We start from the raw sequence: 15,342 nt of genomic DNA on the forward strand, positions 1-15,342 counted from the left end.
TCACTTGGTGTGATAAAACTTTAACCAGAACTCCAGAAGGGGTTAAGGTGAGAACATGCTTGGAAAATGAGTCAAGGTAGGTGTGCAGTAAAGGACAGACATGAGTGCAGATGGAATATGGGCCTCATTCTCTTTGGAGCCAGTTCAAGCACAGAGTGTATGTAGCGCTTGCTGTGTGGCAGTTCAGCTAACAGGAAGTTGCAGATATCTGCTGAGGAGAGAGAGAGAGGCCACCCCACCCCCACCCTCCCTAATCATCAAGTTCTGCTGGAGGCAGAGTGGTGCCTGTTCAGTGTAGTTATCTTACAATAGAGACTACTTAAGAGAAGTGGGGAGGAGCAACTAGTGTCCATTTTCTGATGCTAATTTAAGTGGGACTGCCCACATCTGCTTAGGATTTCACAAAAAGAGAAGATTTTAAAGCTGGAGAATATGTTGAGGTAGTGTCTTCCTGGGCTACTGGCCTAAACTTCCACAGCATGTGACAAGCAACTGACAAATAATAATAAGACACTCACTCTTTTTTCCTAATAGTGTTTTTATTTCCCCTGCTTCTCTTCTATCCTCCAGTGTACCTAGCAGGTATTCTCATCTCTGCTCCTGTTAATCCATTTCCATTAGCTGTTCTCGCTCTGATAATAGGGCAAAGGCCTTTCCTGTCCATCTACCCATGTCTGCCAGACTCGGCTCACTGCAGGCCTCTTCAGCACTGTTTTCCTGTTTATTAGTTAGTAGCAGCTGTTCCTAGCCCTGCTAGGCTAGGCACAGATCTCTCCAGGATTGTTCTGCCCATTCATCCATCTCCACCATTCCCGGCCCCACTGCAGAGCAAAAGTTGGATTGGTGTTGCTCTTCCTATTCATCCTGTGGAAAGGCTTTCAGCAATTTCATCAGCTTGGACAATACTAGCTGGGCTGGGTGTGACATTTAGATAACTTTGTCTTTGTTCACCGTTGCCATGGTTAAAGCTGCCAGGATTGCTGCCACTTAGTGTATGACAAGGAAATGGTGTCCGGCTTCTGGATGGTCTCCTTTTCCTTCCCTCAGTCCTCAAAATAACAGTGTTGTGGGGAAAGAGACTGAGTGGTGTGCTACACCAAAAGATTGCTCCCGTATCTCTCTGGCTCCTCCTCAGACACCACATCTGTGGATTTATATTTCTGGAACTAAATCTTGCCTGGCGTCCTTTACATAACCACATCTGCTAGCATTTGAGGTATATGTGCATCTCTTGTGGCAAGAGCATCCAACCTTTGGGTAGTATAGGAAGCACATCAAGCTCTATCTCATAACCTGCCTACTGACCACCTAGCTCAGCTGCACATGTGATAGTGGTGTTTGGACACTGTCCTTCATTTTCATTTGAGCCCCAATACTAAACATGGCTTTTTCAGTTAACTCACCTTGCCACTCCCTAACCTTCGTCTTCTCACCTGGCTCAATTCGCTCTGCCCATCAGTCCCAGATCCTGGCCACCCAACTCAACTCTCCCCCACACAAGCACATAGCTCAACAACATTTTCCAAGAAAACTGTACATGCAACTTTTAATTTCTTAGTGTCAAATGTTGCAATTCTCAGCTGTAAGCCGGCAACTCCATAGGACAAGGAAATATTATTTGTCATGTCTATTAACTGAGCATCAGTCAGGGCTTTAATAGTCACAAACAAATAGCATTGTTAAATTGGAGCTAGGGTAGTGATCACATATCAATAACTTAAGATTAAAAAAATTACAAGAATGTTGTGGTCCTGAGCAAAGAAAGCAACAACCAGCTCTAACAAACTCCAAGCATTAGAAATCCACGAAACTCAGAGTCAGGGTTGAATTTGAAAGAAAGTCAAACCTGGATGCATGGAAATATAGTTAAGGTCTCTGTAGAGCCTTAGTTCTGCACCAGCCTGATCCCAGCCTCTGCTCTTGCCTTCTGTGTTGCTTTTCTACCTTGGGCTTGATCTTACTCATGTGACTATGAGTTTGCAGGCATTGTAAGATGTTATTTTTTAATCAGTTACCTAGTCTAAGACTAAAGTTGAGGTCGTCTTTTTGGAAAAGCCATTGTGTTGCCTATTCCACTTTCCGCTGCCATTCCTCTGTTGAGCAAGGATTTGATCTTATCAGCTCTAGGTTAGGAGATCTGAAGCAGAAGGGCCCAAGTTCTCTGCCTGTGCTGTATCTCTCTCACAGGTTATTAGTCAAGCAAGAAGATACGGTAGAGTGTTTGGGTCCAATGAACAGCTCTATTTAACATAACCCTAACTCTAACAAATAGGACCCTTGGATCTAATGAACAAAACATAAATTATGGTTGTCAATACACAAACAGTGGCATGAAGCCAGAACCCAAAATAGAGGTAACATCTGGGTAGGAGATAATAGGAAGGAATCACTTTACCATATCAGGAGGATGCCACGGGGATTGGAGTCACTCTGGGAGAGAACTCGGGATAGCTGAACACCGTTGCCATGGACCTTGAAGCTGGATGCTCAGGTAAATAGAGGATAATTTATTTCTCTTCTTGTCAAGTGAAGAACTGAAGAAATCATGTGTGGAGTGTGCAGTAGAGTAAGGTGAAAGACAGGTTAGTGAGAGTCTGCTTAGAAGAACCCAACAGCTTAGGCCTGCTGTTGTTACCCTGACCTGATATAATGCACTCTACACTGGTAGCCGTTATTGAGTGTGGGTATCTGAGCTACTCCACCACTGAGGGACCGTACCAAATTCTCTCTCTGGCTGGAGACTTTCAGAGTATGTCTACACTACAAGGGTATTTAGAAATAAGTTTATTTTGGAAAAATAATTCCCGAAATAACTATTTCAAAATAGCATTTCCACACTACAGGGAAGCCTCAGAATTAGTTAAAAGCAGGCTCCCCTAATGTGGACATGCTAACTCGACTTAGAGTCCCAGGAGGCCCTGGAGAGTAATTACTGTGAATGGCTCTGGAGAGGAGCTATTTTTAAATAGTAGCAGTGGAGTGTCCACACTACCACTATTTTGAAATAGCGATTTCAAAATAAGTGTTATTCCTCATGAAACGAAGGTTTATTATTTTGAAATAAGAAGCCTGTTATTTCAAAATAATGAGCTTGCTCTGTGGATGCTTGCCTTATTTCAAAATAAGGAGAATTATTTTAAAACGCTGTAGTGTAGACCTACCCTCAGTGATAGGGAAGCAACCAGTCTCCTGCCACTGTCGTCCAATCAAGTCAACAGCCTTCCCCAGCTGCCTGAAGTGGTGAGACTAGAGCTGCTGCTTCAACACCCCTTATAAACACTCTGTTACTGGGCAGATTAAGGTCAGGTGACCCCCACCTTTTCCAGCTTTCTCTCTTTCTGCTCTTTCCAGGACAGAGGACAATGATGAAGAGGCCGACAGCTGCCTCAGAGAAAAATCAAAATGATGAACAGAAGAGCACCAGCACGCCTCCCCCAACACCTCAGCTTTCTCATATAGGCTACATCTAGACTGGCATGATTTTGCGGAAATACTTTTAACGGAAAAGCTTTTCCGTTAAAAGTATCTCTGCAAAAGAGCGCCTACATTGGCAGGGATGCTTTTGCGCAAAAGCATCCATGCCAATCTAGACGCGCTTTTGTGCAAGAAAGCTCAGATGGCCATTTTAGCCATCGGGCTTTCTTGTGCAAAAAATTAAGGTGCCTGTATACATTATTCTTGCGCAAGAGGGCTTATCCTTGAGCGGGAGCGTGAAAGTATTTGCGCAAGAAGCACTAATTTTGTACATCACAAAGTCAGTGCTCTTGCGCAAATTCTAGCGGCCAGTGTAGACAGCTGGCAAGTTTTTGCGCAAAAGCAGTTGCTTTTGCGCAACATCTTGCCAGTCTAGACGCACCCATAGGTTACGTCTAGACTGGCATGATTTTCCGCAAATGCTTTTAACGGAAAAGTTTTTCCGTTAAAAGCATTTGCGGAAAAGAGCGTCTAGATTGGCACGGACACTTTTGCGCAAAAGCACTTTTTGCGGAAAAGCGTCCGTGCCAATCTTGATGCGGTTTTGCGCAAGAAAGCCCCGATCACCATTTTCGCCATTGGGGCTTTTTTGCGCAAAACAGTTTTTAGCTATCTACACTGGCCCTCTTGTGCAAAAGCATTTGCGCAAGAGGGCTTTTTCCCGAGCTGGAGCAGAATAGTATTTGCGGAAGAACACTGACAATCTTACATTAGATCGTCAGTGTTCTTGCGCAAATTCAAGCGGCCAGTGTAGACAGCTGGCAAGTTTTTCCGCAAAAGCATTTGCTTTTGCGGAAAAACTTGCCAGTCTAGGTGCAGCCATAGTGTTTAAGAAGTCTATAGTCTTTGGAGAAATTTGTATTTGGAGAGGACATTGCACTTGTACAGCACATACTGACGAGCATGTAAGATATTAATTCTAGGGATGAAGTTTTGTCACCACATTAACCTTTGCTCACTTCACATAAGTGTTATAATTCCCTAGCTGGGCTTGGCAGGTTTGTACATATAAACACACTAGTAGGTTTATGTGGCATTGCCTGGTAGTGACAAAACAGAGAACTACTCCAAATGTCTCTGTTTTCTCTTTTCTCTGTAAGATTTATTGAGACACAATCCTATTCCAGTATCGTCCTATATTTCTGGTTCATCTTAGTTAAGTCTCTTTCAACATTCACTCAGTTATGTCAATGGAGAGGACTACTTGATTTGGTGATTCTGTCTCTTTTCTCTTTGGTTTTATAAAAGCAATTCCACTCTAGGCATATCCCATTTTCCTGGCACAACCAAACCCTTAGTTTGCTTTAAATTGTAGTAAGAAGCAGCAGCACACCAAATTTGGCGATCCTAGCTCTTACCATTTAGGAGGAATTCTTGATCAGACAATCAAACTCTCAAAAATATGTAGTAGTTTAGCTTTGTGTTTACTCATAATTGTATAATTTGTCACATGGGGTCTTAATGAAAAATAGGAGATAGTGCAAAGTCCTTCCCCTCTCCCCCACCCTGTGGACAGTGGGCAGCTGTAAAAAGGCCATAGTTGGCACTACTTAGGAGTTAGGGGAATTCTAGTATTTGTGATCACTGATAAGATCATACTTTATGAATGGTTAAGTGTGTCAGGGTTCCTGGGTCCAATTTTCTTCTATGTCAGAATGCCATTCAGCACAGGGAAGCGGGGGAGGCATCACAATACAGAATGAATGCCAACACCATAAGGGTGCATTTACACTGAGGAGCTATTCTGAGATACCAGAAGTAGCTATTGAGGTACCTGAAATAGCTATTCTGCATCTATTGAAGCAGCCTGTTATTTTGAAATAGATTTCGAAATAACAGGCAGCTTATTGTGACTTCTCAGTAATCCTCGTTCCATGTGGGTTAAGGAGAATTTCGGAATAGTGAATTATTTCCAAATTTAGCACTGTGTAGACATCACCAAATTACTAAATAAGCTATTTCAAACTAACGGTGCTGTGTAGATGCACCCTAAATGGCAAAAAGTAAATTGGGTTCTAAAATTATATGAATTATTATGATTTTTGTATTATTTATTTATATTATAGTAGAACCTAGGAGCCCTAGTTGTAGGTTTGGGCCCCATTGTGCTAGGTACTGTACAAACACACAAAACAAAATGACTTCTCCTGCATCAAAGAGCTTACACTGTAAGTCAGTGGTCCCCAAACTGTGGGGCATACATCCCTACAGAGGCATGGAGGAACATTTGGTGGGGGCATAGCAGGGCCTACGGCAGGGAGGGAATGCTACGCTGTCCCACTTTATCCCCAGTTCTGTCCGGCCCTGGCTCCAACCACAATTTTGATTACCAATCAAATTGATTTGATTACCCTACTTCTGGCCCTGACCCCACCCTATCAAAGGTGTTATTTAGCCCTTTAAAGTTGTACTTTTATTAGCAAGGCTTTACTTTTTCATTCTGTCAACTGATCACTACATCTCGAAGACTCAGGGCCAGATTCTCCACTCCAGTGACATGAAGAGGCCACACAACACAGTGCAATCCCTGCCACGGGGGAATCCTTGAGTGGCATGGGACTAGCATCTCCCTTTCCTATGCTACCTTCTCCAAGCTCCTAGAGTAAGGGATATGGCATGGAGGAAGGGATTGGCTGGAGTGCCATTGCATTCCAGTGATGCCCAACTAGGGCACTGGTGCCACAGCCAGCTGCCATAACGTACAGCAGCCCTGAGATTGTGCTATACTACTCTGGGGATGAGGATGGCTTAAAACCGACCATGTGACTGGGGACCCCATATGGTTCTTCCCTCAGCTTCTTCAGATGCTTTACAGGGAGTTTAGAATTGGGCCACTGGAACCCAATCCGGCTCCCAGTAAAATCAGTGTTACAACTCCTACTTAATTCAGCTGTGCACAATTGGTTCTTGAGTTACTTGATCATTGTCTTCGGTCCACCCTCTCTGGGGCACCTGGTGCTGGCCACTGTCGGTAGACAGGATACTGGGCTAGAAGGACCTTTGGTCTAACCCAGTACGGCCGTTCTTATGTTATATTATGTTCTTACTGTTGTTGTTAATCTCTGCTGAAGAAACAAACATACTATTCAATATTAAGTTCAAACCAGGAGTTCCAAGACTTAGAAGTAGAGCTATGAGAGCCTGGGTATTTGAATGGCTATTGGTGCTGTAAGTTTGGATTGAGGAGCTCTGGCAGTGCTGGGTAGAGGCCCAGTTTTGACTAGTAAAGGTACCTCAGGAGCGATGTGACCTGGCAGGAGGAGTCTTAGTGTTTGAAAGCCAGAGACTACTATGTATCAGCTCTCAATGCTTTTGGCGTCAGAATTAGAATAGGAGGACTGGACTGTACAGAAATGTGCAAGTAAAATACCCTGGGTGCCCCAGAATTGAAATAGATGGTGGGGTTTTATTGTGGTACACTGGAAGAGCTGTAAGAAGAACCTTGCTGACACCATACCTAGCTCTAGACAGTTGAACCAGCCACTGCTTTCATCCACTGTGTAGAATATTAAATAAGAAGATTGAAAACGAGAGTAAGAAAAGAAACAGAAAAGACTCCTAAATGTATTTTGGTAGATGGGCTGGATTTTGAAACATTTGTGATCATAGCTGTCCTTTAAACTAGTCAGCAGTCTTTCATGTGTGCTAAATATATCAGAGAATGTCATTGCAATACCTGTGAAATATAGCTGGCCTCAACAACGGTACTATATTAGGAAGCTCAGTGTATCCTTGGCCATTTCATACATGATAATTCGGTTAAACCCCTCAGCAAGCCTTGTCATAAAACACCTAATATCAGTTCTAGCTGATGAGAACAGCAACCATCAAGAGACCAAACTGACAGTGTCCATAAACACTAGTTTAGGGCAGGGCCTGAAGTATCTTCTTATGCCAGCAGCCACGCCTCACTGTGTTAAACTGCCTATATTTATCTTTCAGGCATTTTGCTAGAGGAGGAGAAATAATAGCTTTGTTTTGTTTTCTCCTTTTCTGCCATTCAGCAAATGATCACAGAGCAGGTGGAGGTGGCTTGATCTTTGCTAGGTAAAAAAGGTCCAAATTCTTTATAACTTCATGGAGACACACTCTTGTTTTACTTGTCTGAAGGAGGAGAGAAAAAATACTGCTTGAGATTTGACACAATGCTCACATCCAAAATTCCCCCAACTTCACAGGGTTTGGGTAGAGCCCTGCAAATCCACAGGTATCTGCTTTATACCTTTGGGTATCCACATCGGCTCATTTTTTGCAGATATGGATGCAGATGCGGATACAAATTTTGTATCCATGCAGGGCTCTAGGTTTGGGTTCTGTGGTTTGGATTCAAAGACAGAAACTAGTTGCCACGTTCAAATCTGGATCTGAATCCCAACTTCCCAAGGTTGACTGGAAGGGTGAGAGTTGGTTGGCTCAGAGTCTTTTCTAACTGCATGGCACAGAAGTCCTTGTCAGTCAGTGTGTTTGACTGCAGCATTGGTTCCTGTGGACAAACCTAGCAGCTGACTCCGACTGGTTCTGTCTAATTTAATCTGAGGTGAATTTTAGAGCTCAGGGAAATGAGAAATTGGATATAGCAATAAAGAGTGCTGGGTTCTCCAGATAGTTCTCTGTATGACCTACTCTTCTTATCCTGGCTCCCCCAAATAGCTTTGCTATGATGTACTTCAGTCTAGACATGCAACTCCCCATTTATTCCAGTCCTGGGTATTCTTCTGGAAAGAGATTACCAGTCATGTTATTTTGTGTTGCAGTTTTGTGGCTGACACACAAAGAGTCCATATTAGATCATATTTATTTTCACTTGTGGTCTACCTGCTTGGAGACTCTGAAGGCTGCCGCAAAACTAATAATACTGTAAAAAATAATTGATTGAAAATTCCGAAGTAGGGTTTGAAAGTGTAAGACAAACATTAATACTGTACAGAGAAAAGGTCTGATATCTGTGCTGAACATACTCAGGAATCACGCTATAGTGAGAGTAATTGAACACAGAAATGTATTTTAATTCACCTTTTTCAGATATTTTCCCCTTCTGTAAAATCTTCTTGGTTCTTCCTGGTTCACCAACAAGATTCCCAGAATGCATCATTCTGTGGCAGATCACAAATTTCATGGGCTGCAATGAGACTTCTGGGAAGTGTGATACCTCATTCTGGGATCTCTTCAGTGAGCCAGCAAAAGCAAAGAGGATTCCCCCAGGTGGAAAAATGATTTTTGAAAGGTGGAGTAAAACTGAGTTCTGTGTTGAATGTCCGTTACTCCCCACTCCCAACACAATCTGGGCCACTGGGACAGTCAGCACTAAAATCTGCATTTTAAAATCAATTTTAGTCATTGCACTTCACCTTTGAATTCAGGTCATCATCTGAAAGGCCAGAGGAGTAATCTATTAACTCTGTACTCTTTAAGGGAGGCATCCCTCTCCCCCATTTCAGTGAAAACATTCTGCAGTAATGACTGATGAGCCTTGTGAACTATACACACAGTTTCTCATTCACTCCCCCAACTCTGCCTGTCTCCAACAGAGGTGCAGACAGTTTGATTGGGTGGGCAGAAAAAGAGAAGAGGCTCTTTATACCCAGCCCAGCATATAAGGAATGGTTTTGCTGTTGTTTTTACAGAATGTACCGAGAATGATTTTGCAACCTCGGCATATGAAATTGCTTGACTAGTGTCCACTTTTTCAGAGAATGAACGCACTGCTTTTGACTGCCGCAGCTATAATTTTGATTTAATCCTTTCCAGCATGTCAGAGGTCTCTTTACCAGCTTTCAAATGCCACCAGCCTCCAAGAGAGCTAAGCAAAGCTGGAACCATTAGGGACAACTGATGAGCCAGAGACTGAGGATCTTGCTGTCCACTGCCTATCATACTGTGAAGTCATTTGTACCTGTGCTAAGTGGATATAAAACCCAACCAAGGAGAATTAACCACTCCCTTACACCAGTAGGAGCATTTCTTATCTACTCGACTCTCCCCTTCCTCATGTGTGATTCAGGCCTGGACCTCAAAACAGTTCAGTGCAGAGCTTCTGTGTGGGTGACAGTTAGGACCGAAAGGTAGTGTCTTCATTTCCTAATCCTCTGTCAGTTTAGACATGGCAGAAAGGGCCCAGCAGAGGTGATTGGTACTTGGCTACCCAGAGGAAAAGGGAGGGGGCATGAGAGAGCACTCTATTTAGCAATCACAATTTTGGCAGGGACACAGGTGCGTTGTGCACCTCCTGAAAACTACCCCGCATTGCCTATGGGGCCCAGGCTCTCTGGCCTGGATGAGCTGTTGGGTGCAAATGCACAGGGAGTTTGGCAAGATGACTTTGAGCCCTATTTCTGGCTTCCTGAGCTGAGAGCCAGTGAACATAATTTCCAGCCCTCCACACAATATAAAGTAGTCTCAGGACAGTTCTGTTTTACAGCAGATACCTATCGCCCAAAGTAGTATTACAGTAGCTGGAGATCAAATGCACTTAGTGGTAGATTCCCAGCCACACACATTTTTCTTTGGGCATATCTCCAATGCTATATTCAGGAGTTAGAGGTGGTGGAACAGCTTCTTCAGTGGCCTTCTGCAGATTGGAGATTGCCCTACACTGGGACAATCTCAGGTAAATGGTTCAGCGGACCGTTGACACTTCTGATGTAAAAAACCCCTCAGCTATCCAGGCTAATCCTAAGCGCATAAAACTGGACAGTTGGCAGTGTGTACTGAATCCCTCCTTACAGATTTACCAGGACAGCTGGTTTAAAAAGGACATTCTGGGAAAACATGGATAGCCAACCCTAGTTAAACTGGGTTTGTGCACCTCTTGTTTTGTGCCCTCAAAACAATGCAGAAAAAAGTTCACAGGCTGATGAATCTGTGTGAGAGTTGAAAGTCCCGTTGGAGTGTACAGCAAATTCACTGCTGCCTTGCACCCAGACAAATGTTTCTTATTCTGTGTGAAATCTGACTTCTGTGTAATGAAAATATGATGTGTTGTAGAGAGGGGAGGTTTACAGGAAGCTTTGGTAAACAATGTGACTAATTTCAATAGTTCTCATTGAACAAGTGGAATGTTTCAGAGAGCACTCTTGAGAGATCTTGGTGTCTGTCTGCCTACTCGTGAAAGTTCTAGAGTGCTTCCTACATCAGTAGCTAAGTAGTTTGGTGCTTGTTGTTGCTGTTGATCATTTCTAAAAAAAAATCACAATTTTAAATGAAGAGACATTTGGGAGATTGGATGACTCAAGGGACTGTTAAGATATTAGAGAGCATTTCACTTCTAGAGCCAGGTTCCAATCCTGTCCAGGTGTATGGAGGCTGTTCAGTGGCCCTTATGAAATGGTGTGATATCTAGAACCTGGCCTACACAAAAGTTAGGTCAGTTTACAGGCCCGTATGCTGGGGGTATGCGTAAGGGTGCAAAAACACCTCCCCAAGGTCCCCCAAATAAGCATGCTCCAGCTGGCCAGGGGAAGACAGGAGAAGCACAGTGTCCGAGCCTCGCTCCCCCATGCTCTGGCCAGCCGAGGGAAGGCTGAGGCTGATTTCCCCCACTTATTTGGGAGGATCACGGGGGGTGTATTCACACCTTTGTGGTCCATGTTTACAAAAAAAGCACCCCCCCCCCGAAATTCCTCAGTATGGGCCTGGCTTAACCCTCATCACTCAGGGGATTAAAAAAATGACTCTCCAAAGTAGTGTAGTTAAATCATTGTAACCACCAGCGTAGCCAATGCCAGGTCAATGGAAGAATTCTTCTTTTGACCTGCCTACTGCCTCTCTGGCAGGTGGTTTACCTAAGCCAATGGGCAAAGCCTCTTGTTACTATAGTTAGTGTCTACACTGCATTGCTACAGCAACGTGTGTGTGTGTATGCATGCATGTGTGTGCATATTTGTATTGTTTTACGTGTAGACATACCCTTTGGTGTTCACATCACAACACTCCCCTTGACAATCACTGCCATTTGGCCTCTTGCTGGCCATCTCAGCAGAGAAACCAAGGAATGAATGGGTCATGGAGATTCACTTCCTCTTTCACTACTGAGGTGACTCTCCAAGCCCAGTTGGTAAGGGGGAGGAGGGAAGCTTGCACTGCTGCTTCACATGCTGTACATATCCTGTAGACAGGGTGACCAACCTGTTCCGGACGAAGAGCCAAGATCCAGTGCGAAGAGCTGTGGTAAAAAGTTGTAGAGAGAAAAAAAAAAGACTGGCCCTTTAAGAAGGCTTTCTGAGGCTTTTTGGCCTCAGCAGGCTCCCACCATATTGGATCTACAATTTGGATCCGGACGGCTCCCCTGCCCTGGTGAGCACAGGGGAGCTGGGAGGCATGGGCCGTGTTCAGGGGGCACAGGGCCAGCTTCGCAAGCCTCGGGGGCGGCTTCATGAGCCACACGGATGAGGGGGAAGAGCCACATGTGGCTCTCGAGCCACGGGATGGCTACACTTGAAGGACGTCAGTCCCCAGGGATGTCAATCCAGCACCTTTCCCAGCACTGCATGTATAACATGGTGATTTTGTGAAAGGACATTGCTAATATAGTAAAGTGGTCATGAAAGAGTGAAATGGATTAGCCAGAGCATTAGGGATGGACCCATGCTCTACCTCACCCTCACTTCATATTTAGTCAGGGGATGTTTTTCTTCACCACTGTACAGTATGGTGATGCAGCTGACCAAGGCAGCTAGTTTCTAGCCTGCAGTCCAGTAACTGAAGTGTTACTTTTTTGTTGAACTGAGAGATCCCTTTACAAAAGTCCAGGCTGCTCGATATAACTAGTGACCTCCTAGCCTTTATTTCAGAATTTCCCTAAGGCAGTTCTTGCAACTGAAATTAAAGAAAAAAACATCCAAACCAATTTATATTTCTCTGTCACTCGCCGCACTGCAGTGGTAGACGGTCCTGTAAAAAAGAATTCTCATCCCAACTCCATTGGTACCACTGCAGAGGAACATTAGTCTATCTCATTCCCTTTTGTTAGCTCTCTATGGATGAGAAAGTAAACACATTTTTTAATAAGGCCCTTCTGGACAGGATCAGCTTTACATGTTGGCAGGATACTGACCAAGCAGGTGGCCACCTCTGTACTTCTTGGGCCTGTTGTCAGCAGGGAGCAAAGGGGACAATTACCCAGGGATCCAGGCAATGTAAAAGGGCCAAGAGGGGGCCTAGCCACCACTGGCAGCACAGTAGGGCTAAGGCAGGCTTCCTGATTGCCCTTGCTCTGCACCACTCCCAGAAGCAGCCAGCAGCATCCCAGCAGGGTCTCTGCACTCTGCCCCCATCCCCAAGCTCTGACTCTGCAGCTCCCTTTGACTGGGAAGTGTAGCCAATGGGAACATTAGCAGCGGTGTCTGCAGGCAGCAGCACTCAGGCTGCGTCTAGACTGCAAGCCTCTTTTGAAAAAGAGCATCTAGACTACAACCAGTACTTTCGAAAAAGCAAGCCGCTTTTTTGAAAGAGAGCACCCAGGCAGTCTGAATTGCTGTCTGTGGGCCTGGTATCTCCTCTCTTCCTATGGGCGTCAATGCCAGTATCACTAGTGAGGGCCCCACAATACACAGCTCCCCAAAAATTATGCCTGTGGGTGCTGCTTTGCCTTCAGGTTTCTGCCAGGACATCTGCTAGTGAAAGTTTTGGTAGAACCTGAGTTACACTGGCTTGGAGGGGGAGGGATAGCTCAGTGGTTTGAGCATTGGCCTGCTAAACCCAGGATTATGAGCTCAGTCCTTGAGGGGGCCCATCTGGGGCAAATCTGTCAGGGATGGGACTTGGTCCTGTCATGAGGGCAGGGGACTAGACTCAATGACCTTTGGTATATCTCCATTTTGTTTTGTATTGATGTGGCTTAACTTATTGCATCTGTTGACTCCTGGTTAAATGCTGTGCTGGATTTTGCCATAGTTTCTGGGGCAGAAACTTTGAAGTGCCAGTTTATCTTTGGAACTTATTGTCTGTGAAGCAAATTAAGCTCATGTACCTGATAGGTTTGGCTGCACTGCTGCAGTTAAATTAAACAAAGAAGCATAACAATAGAAGCAACTGTAGAGGTCCCCAGCATGCTTTATGCCTCCAAGTACCCTGTAAGCACAAGAAGCAGACAAATTATGGGGAGTAAACTGTGTATAGTTTCCCCTGATCCTAATGGATAGTCTCTGCTCAGTGCTCTTAAAATAAGGGAGAAGCCTCTAACAGTTTTCATTAGTGTAAAATGCCTTCTGGGCACTCCAGTTGGTGATCTGTTTAGCACGGGCCAGAGGAGGAGTCATTGTGGTTATGTAACTAAGCCCCTTGTAATGTGAGAGACCGTTGATATCACAGTAACTGTCCATTTCCCCCCTGAATCCCAGTACAACATATGCTGCCAGTACAACGCCACAGCAGGGGCCAGACAAATATTTTTGCATGATAAAGTCGAAGCACTCACCCTCCCCAACGGTTATCACCCATCAGCGCTATCTTACTGTAGCATTCCCTCAAACCCAAGCTCTCACCACTGTTTTGCAAGCAGCGACCTCTCCATGCTACGCCAGAGCTAGAGGCCCTGGGGGTAACAGCAGACAAGGTATGAGGAAAAAAGGTGGGGGTGGAGCTCCATACTACCTCTTGGTGCCTTTCAGTCATCGACGGGAGGGAGGCTCATCCAAAGCTTGTTTTGTTTGCCAGAGAAGACAGTGCGTCAGTGCCAGGTGGGGCATACAGCCAAGTACAAACAGTTGCCTGCTGCAGCATGCCTGGTTCCCACAGGTTAATCGCACCCTCCTTTCCTTACAGCAGTGCATCACAAAGCTACGGAGGCTGTTATGAACAGCATGTCCTAGGTGTTATTAACCACACTTCCCCTGTTGGTTTACTTCATGCTGAAACGGAGGCTTGGCTGGCAGTGCTGGTGGTGGGGGAGGAGGTTGTGGTGCTGACTAACACATGACAGTTTTGAGCAGGTGCGGCAGCTTTGCTGGCTCAGTGTTCAAGACGCTGTGTCTTTATATCTAATTGAAGGGCTTGTCTACACTTAAAAGGCTGCAATGGTGCAGATGCACTGAGGCAACTCTGCTGCTGAAGCACGTCAATGAAGATGCTACCTACTTTGACTAGAGGGCTTCTCCTGTCAGTGTTGGTACTCCACCTACCGTTTTTGGTCCAAAATGTCCCAAATTGGGTGAGCTTCTGGGCAAGCTGCATAGGGCAGATATCTGAGAGGGTTTGGAGGAGAGCTGTGTGTGGCTTCCCATAGCTGTGAAGGAGTGGAAAGAAGTTTCTGGAGTTGGGTTCCTGTTGAACTGAATTGCTGCTGAGAATATTAATTGTGTGTTAGAGCCCCGAGAGCCTTGGGTAGCCATTGTTTTTAGTTATGTAAAATAGAAATAAATGGATGCATATATAGTCTATAGTCTGTTAGAACTACTGACTGGCTCATCATCAGCTGAGACCAGGTCACAGGAAAAGCGGTGTGGTGTGGTGTGGTGTGGTGGTTAGAATAAAGGACTAGGCACCCACCTTGGGCCACTGACTCAAGAGCCTCCACTCTGTAAAATGGGAGGAATGATTCCCTGCAAAACGCATTGAGATCCTTACTTGAAAGGTGTAATAGAATCTCAAAGTATAGTATTTATTAACTGTGCCTACTTTTTTAAAAACTTACCTCATGAGCTAACCTTCAGAGGTCCTAGGATGAATCTTTCATGCAAAAAGGCCTGATACACTACCTCACAAAAGTTACATCTCACTTGTGCTGCATTTTAGGCCTGGGTTAAATTATGGGAAAGTGTAGAAAAACTAAAGATATAAAATTATGTTAAAAAACTTCCAGAAGTAGCTGGAGTTACCCAAGAATACAGAGAGGAAAAGCTAAATTTGGTTTCCAGCTGACTAGATCACATT

The sequence above is a fragment of the Pelodiscus sinensis genome, chromosome 5 (genome assembly GCF_052426305.1).
Source record: "Pelodiscus sinensis isolate ZL-2025 chromosome 5, ASM5242630v1, whole genome shotgun sequence".
Taxonomy (NCBI): Eukaryota; Metazoa; Chordata; order Testudines; family Trionychidae; genus Pelodiscus; species Pelodiscus sinensis.